At 32.1% G+C, this 7,586-nt stretch overlaps 1 long non-coding RNA gene across 1 annotated transcript; it reads left to right on the forward strand.

Moving 5' to 3' along the window:
* The first annotated feature begins 969 nt into the window (after nucleotides 1-969).
* LOC114291936 (uncharacterized) lies at nucleotides 970-6,996 on the forward strand. The gene is made up of 9 exons (XR_014366669.1): nucleotides 970-1,105; nucleotides 2,168-2,277; nucleotides 3,941-4,006; nucleotides 4,145-4,311; nucleotides 5,213-5,288; nucleotides 5,868-5,912; nucleotides 5,989-6,033; nucleotides 6,720-6,791; nucleotides 6,859-6,996. It is a non-coding gene; the product is annotated as an uncharacterized LOC114291936 (long non-coding RNA).
* Nucleotides 6,997-7,586: the final 590 nt, after the last annotated feature.

The following is a 7,586-nucleotide window of genomic DNA, read 5'->3' on the forward strand; positions in this document are numbered from 1 at the left end:
AAATATCTATGTAAGTATATCTTCATATATAAACTAATACTTATGTATATGGTGTGACTTAAAACATTCATGATCCTAACTATCTATATGTTGTTATTGTTTAGGATCATGTTGGGATCCCTATTGGACTTTATGTTCATCCCACGTTGCTAATTATTTTTCAAGTAAACATCGAGAAGTGTTTCAAGGTTAAGGATCTTCATTATTTGTTGGCCACGAGGCCTTTTAATTGTTGGCCAAATACCATTGTTATAAAAAGGGGTTGAACCCTTTCTCTTTTAAGTATTGATGTAAGCCCGCAGGCGATTTACTGTAATTATGTTTCATGTTGCATTCATCGTGTATTTAAATAAGAGAACTCGTACTTAATTGTCCTTATGGATGTACTGAAGTTCCATACGTTATCTCTGAAATTGTATTATAATAAAAGATTTGGTAATGTTACCCGAGTAATAAAAAGAGAAGCGTTACAAATTGGACATTCAGTAAAAAATTACTATCATTTTGGAATTAAAATTTTGTCTAAAAAACAAACCTTTCAAAGACCAAATTATTTTGTCCTTAAAAATACACTAATTATCGACATTTTGAAATTATTGCTAAAAGTCATTTTTTTGACTTTTCAGAATAACTTTTTGACAATTATCCTTAAGACAACTGATATTGGCGGCCAAATGTTTTTTGTAATAAAATTTTCATTTTTTAGATAAAAATTTGATGCCTAAAAGTCTTATTTGTTATAGTGATATTGGATGCACACACGGCACCTAGTCATTCCACTACAAGAAAAATTCATTATCACGGCGCTTAGAAAAAGACGTTTTTTGAAAAACGTCTTCATTTCTCGTTTTCCAAGATGCGTGCCTTCGCTGATGCTTAACCTTGCCAATTAGTTAATGAGTTAAAAAAAGAAAAAGAAACAAACCTCTGCCACTCAAACCTAATAGAATATAAGTTTTATTTCCAAACATCAGAGTCACAGATTCATTACCCTCTCCCTTCTCCCCTCTCTTTCTCATTCTCCAACATTATTCTCTCTCTAAAATGGCACGAATGAAGCTCTCTTTGTAGATATTGACGAAGCAACTGATGATGAAGATTTCAAGTAAGCCTATTGTAGATCAAAACCTTAGATCTTTTATCTCAATCGTTTTTCATTATTTTTTTATTTTGAAATCTTGTTTTGTGCACTCGATTTGACTAATTTTTTTTCGAGATTATTCGATCTCTCTTCGATATTGTTTGATCTCCCTTGATTTGACCAATTTTCTTCAAGATTGTTCGATCTCCCTTGATTTTCATTTATCTAGGGTTTCGTTCTACACGGCGCTGAAAAAATGCAGTGGATTTTTTTGAAAGGGCTTTTCAATCTGTACTCGTTGTGTTCACTCGAGATTCAGAGATTTTCATGACTGCACAGTAGCAATCTAGATCTGTTTTGATTTACATTCTATCAGTTTGATTTCATTCGATTGACTGAAACGGTTGCTTAGGATTTTGATTTCCATTGTTGATCTAGGTGCTCTTCTCTTTTATTGGTCTGACTCAAGCTTGTTTTGGATGATTTTGATTTCGATCTATGTTTTTGTTTTTCTTAGGTATCGAATCTATAGCTCTTTATTTGTTTTAGTTCTCTCAGGTAGTCAGCTTCAATGGTTTTGATCTGTAACTATATTTTATTTAAATAGTTTTATTGTTTGTTCTACAAATAGGTAGCTTAGAAGATCTATATATTTTCTCTCACTCTATGTGTTTCCTCTTTAAGGTTTTTATTTGCTAAAAGATGATTGAGCCTTTTGGGATGAAATATGTTTTAAAGTTGATATTAAATAAATTAAGTTATCATTTTCACCAAATAAGGGTCAAATGGAGGGGTTTTGGCCAAATTTCCCTTATAATTATATGTTTGTGTATGTGTAAGCAAAATAAAAGTAAAGAAGAACCTGTGTACAAATCTGAATGCTCATTTTTTAAGTACGCCCAGCCTGAAAAGGCCTCTACTTTTCTTGTTTAGGCCCATGGATAGAAAGGATATGCATGTAAGTGTTGTGCTCTCATTTGATGGATTCGTTGCCTTTTTTTTTTTTTTTTTTGTATATTGTTATGTATTTTCATGTTTGATGTATATTAGTGGGATGCATCTAATTTTCATTAATTCTACTTACAGGGTGGTTCCCAAATCTCATCTAACTTCTTACCTTATTCCCAATCTTGGAAGTGAGGGAGAATGAAGTAGTATCGTACCAGAGAGATTTAAAGAGCCTCAGAAAAATGGAGGTTAGTTAAAAGTCACTTGGAAGATTTAACATGTGCCGGTATTATTGCCAAGGCCAAACTGAGAAAACAATATTAGGGATTTGTTATTTTGTGTTTCTTAACTTTCTTGTTACATATTTCCTGTCTGGATAAAGAATGCATGTAATCAAGATTTGGGAACTTCCTAAAAATGCTAGCTTTTTGACTTTTTAATTTTTTTACACAAAAAAGCCAAAAAGTTAGTTTTTTTACTAACTTCTCAAAACACCACATAAATTTTTGCTTCATGGTACCATAACCACTGTTTTACGGATCTCTGCAACTCTTCTACTACAAGGGACCATATCAATTCTTACAGATTTGTTTCACAGTACTAACTCTGCATCCAACTTCCAAGACAAACGCTATTATTTATTTATTTATTTATTTTACTTTCTTTTTAACAATCATTTACTGTCTTGTGTTAATATTCAAGATTTTTTGAATGAGTTATCTTGACAATTTGCTCCATTGCATTTATGTTGAAAAATAATCAACTTACCATAACTTTCTTGTAACCTGGTTCAATATGTCACATTCTTTTACACTTCTAACAAATTGAAATAACTAAATATCATAATCTATATCAATGCTACTAACAAAAGATTCAATAAGAGAAAAAATATACTTCAGGCTTAGACCTTTTTCATATATTTGTGAAAAATTTAATCCCTCAATCTAATTATATAAATGTTCTAATTTTAAACATTTATTGATTTAATTTTGAACTTCAACATTTTCTCACAATTAAACTTCCTTTTTAAAATATATTAATACCAACATTAGTATTATTAATATGAAACATGTGCAACACTTCATCATTTACAGACTTTGAAAGTGTCACGATGGAATTGATCAAAAATACTTTTTGTTGTGTTTGGATCATGGATTGTGGAAGGGATTTGTGAAGGGAAAGGAAAAGTGAAGGGTTTCCTTTCGCAAATTTCTATCCGAATTCATGATTCAAACATAGCCTATAATAATCTATTAAGTGTAATACAATGGAGTATTGAATATGATTTTTTAAATATAACTAATACAAGATTCCAATATTTAACTCTTTAATTATTCTAATGGAGAAGATGTGGAGGGGAAGGCCTAAGCTGACATGGGATGCGGTAGTTAAAAAAGATATTAATTTATTTAATTTAATCGAGCATATAGCCCTTGGTAGAGTAGAATGGCAAAAAATGATTCATGTAACTGACCTTACTTGATTGGGACACAAGGCTTAGTTTGATGTGATTTGCTATATGTAATCCATGTCTCTCTTTGTGTACAAACACACCCAGATACATATACATGTGCCTATTGGGGTTCTTCATAAATTAGAACTCATTTTACTAGATTGTGTAGCTATTGAAACAATTCTATTCTATTTTTTACAGATGAAATGGATGTGGAAAAAAAAAATTGTTTAGAGAATAAGAAGGGGAGAATTCAGCTTTTAGTTCATGTTAATTTCGTTAGGAGAAAATATTTAAAGTTTGAGGTTATTTTTCTTGCATTGTAAGTTCATTGATTTTAGAGTGTTCTTTAATGTGAAGAATGCTTAATTTAGGTGTCACATGATCTTTAGTGCCATTTGGAGTGCATCATACTTACCCGTCCCACTATTCTAAATCTAATCATAGCTTTGTTTCAGTTTCTTTGTGCCCTAACCTTGCCCGTTGGAAAACTAGTCATCAACTACGTTGAGCAAAACCACAAGGTGAGTAGTAAGTAACATTTTGAGCTTCAATTTTACAGTAGAATTGCAGATTGGATGGTTATGAACCCTAGTTGTTACTCTTTTTATAGCTAAATTGGATTAGTTTTCTATTGTGGTGTTGAGACTTCATTCTTATAGGACAAAATGAAGATCTTTATGGCAAAGTATTACTGTGTGAGATTGCACGCTTTATTCGGTGCTGCTTTGGCAGCTGGACTGGTAACAGCCAGAACCATCGCTGGAAAATATGTTGACATGACGGTTTTTCTCTGATTTTCCACTCCATAGATTTCAAAATCTACCTGGTGAGCATACATTTTTGAATTCTTGCTATTATGAGTATTCTGTGAAAGCAATTTTGGCTATACATCAAACACACATGTGCAGGATTGACAGTACACTAAAAGTGAATTTTTCAGCAGTGTGCATACCACCTTAGCTAGATTGTTACTTTTTTAGTGTTAATAACTAACAATTAATCATGGTGCTTAAAATTAATAAAAAGAGAGAGGACATAGTGATCATTCAAGCACACATTGGTCCTACTGCATTGCATTTAATATCAAAGGCTTATTCAAGAACCTAATCAAAGTCTTCATTCTGTTTTTAAAATTCTTGTCCCTCTGTTCCCAACACAGTCTTAGGCACACACGTGATATGAATTGGGCCATTTTGTTTTGGAAGTAGACTAATTTAAGTGAGAAGATGGCAGTTGTACATGCATTTGACTAAGAGTGAATTCTCTTTTGTGCACATTCCGATGAAATAATGAAATTTCTTACTGTTTTTTCAATTGTGATGTCTAATATGTTATAGTAAGGTCTTAAATTTGAAAAGAGTGGGTATTTTAAGATTATGGGTGTTGACCTGTAGGTAATATATCCTTACATATTTGCCACACTAGCATGAGCTTTGCTTTGACAAATATGACGATGATTTGACTCAGAAATTGTTTGAATTTTATTTTGTGTCAACATTAATTAGAGAATTGTGTCAAGATGCGAAGCTACTGCCTTGCAACGTCAATTTCAAGCTATGAAGTTACTGTCTTCCAATGCTAATGATTTCATTGTTATTAATCATTGATTATGTCTATCAAGAAAAAAACTTTAACCATGAGAATCTCTTGGTTGAGAATTTTTCTTTGTGCTATTATATTGCACTGCTCAAATGCTTTAATCTTGTGATGATTTGATTATGAATCAGGAAATATATGATGCCAATTGAGTCCATACCTTTCCATGAAATCATCTGCTTTAAGAACGTCGACAAACTTCAAGCAGTAAGTATTTTTGTAATACTGAAACTAAGAAATAGAAATCAAATGGAAAATGTTCACTGACTACTTATTGTTGTTAAGATAGTGCAAAATTTTGGTAACTACACAAGTCCTTTAAGAAGCTACATATGAGTTGATAGGTTCTATTGATTTCTATATTATATTTTGATATAAAGTGTAAGTAGTTTTATTGTAACGGTGATGGTGGTGGTGTAACCAGACTGTCTTGTCTTCCTCTCCATATCTTTTTGTCCTTTGGGTTAATTTTTATTTCTTTATTTATTTTTTAACGGGAAAAATTTCATTGATAGTTTTATTGTAAGCATGGGGAACTAAAATTTGTTGGAAGCTTTCAACCTGCTTCCCAGTGCTGTAAAGAGTACATGATTGGTCTTGCATGTGTTGTATAGCATGCAGTTGATCTCCCCCCCCCCCCCTCCGGCGCCCATCTTTTTTTGCTAGACAAATTCATCCATCCAATTTAAATATCTTAATTTTTTTTTTTTTTTGAAAATTTTATCTTAAGAACTATTGATGATCTGTTACTAAACCTAAAATTGATTGGACTTCACAATTTGGTAGGGTTGCTGATTTCGTGGTGGCAAATTCCGATCCTTTCATACCTATGTAAGGAAGTTGTCAACAACCCTTTTCTTGGAGTTTAGTACAACATTGTAATTTAACATTTTTCTCTTTCTCGCAGAAGTCAAAAGACTCGTACGTCTTGTCATTTCTGGAAGTGGCTAAGGTATCTTCTTGTCCTTTGCTTATTTGTTCTGTATAGATGGAGTTTTCATATTTTACTTCATATTTTGCTACGAGCACTTGCTGTCGTGAATAAGGATAAATTTACTTGAACACTATGAATAGAGCAAGAAGCAAAAAAGTTACTCTTAATGTCAAAACAGAACTCATAGAGTAATGATTTCTTCTAGTGACAAACTTGATATGATTTGCAAATTGATTTTGTTTTTCTTTCTGTCTTTCTTGTAAATAATGCAATATAGATGGTACTTGCTATTTATAGATGGTGCTTGCTATTTTATTAATCTTTAATAAAATCTTTGCTTTGTAATCTTTTCTTTAAGTGGCCATTTAAGATGTGAGAACTACTGAGCAGAACAAAAGAAATCTGAATTCTGAATCTTATGTATGATGTTGCATTGCTTATTGAAACTCTAGGAAAATAAAATTCATGGAAGCAAACTGAACTAGTTGGCTTTGTCTAATTACTCTTACCTCAACTTGAATTTTTATTCCTGAAACTAGCTTCTCTTTAGATAACACAACAGCACATCATGACTTTTAATTCTTAGTTTTAAATTTTTATCTTTGGGACATCACATCTTGCACCTGTAGTGGGCTTATCTGTTCGTCAATCTTCAGTTGCTCATGAAATTTCTGAACTTATTAAGAGACCTAAGCTTGAGGCAGGTATTTGTTATGACCCAGAAGATTATTGGCTGGATTTGGAAAGATTTTACACTTGAGCATCTTGGTTATCTGGTAAGTAGTAGATTGTGTTGATTTCACATTTCATATATAATTCTGATGTAACTTTTATTCCCTGCAGCATTCCATTTTCTGAATCTGATCTGCGCAAGGCCTCTGAATCATTGAAAAGAGTTGCAGCAGCGGTTTTGGCGGCTCATGACTGAATTGAAGAGTGCACATCAGATTTCATTTTATTTTTCCAATGATAGTTTAGACATTTCTTTGATTGCATCAACAGAAAAACCCGGGAATTTTTGCTTCTTGGTAGATGCTTTCATAGTATTTGTATGTATAATTAGTTTGAATTGCATCTTTTGTGCCGATTTGTTTTGTAATAACTTTCAACTTACAACTATGCACTAGTTTAACTTTAGGCACTAGTTTAATTTTATTTCATCTTGGAATTGAAATATTTTTGCATATTGAAAAGCATGAATTGATCCGGTATTGTGTTACCTAAATTTAGTCAATATATTGAATATTTTTCATCTTTATTATAGGGTTTTTTTTTTTGGGGGGGGGTTAAATCTCACAAAATTAGCACAATTTAAAAGAAAAAAAAAATGAAGCTATAGCGGCGTTTTTAAATGCCAGCAATTATATTTTTAAAATAAAAAAGATTTATCACGACGTTTTTAAAACGTCGCTAAGTGTAGGATTATCATTATACTAATATAGCGACGCTTTTAAAGCGTCCGAAAGTTACAGCGACGGCCGCATCTTCGACGTTTCGTACAAAACGTCACAAAAACAAATAGCGGCGTTTTTGATAGATTTAGTGGCGTTTTTTAAACGCCACTAAAAGCC

Source organism: Camellia sinensis, chromosome 4, assembly GCF_055761805.1.
Source record: "Camellia sinensis isolate YWXY chromosome 4, ASM5576180v1, whole genome shotgun sequence".
Lineage (NCBI taxonomy): Eukaryota > Viridiplantae > Streptophyta > Magnoliopsida > Ericales > Theaceae > Camellia > Camellia sinensis.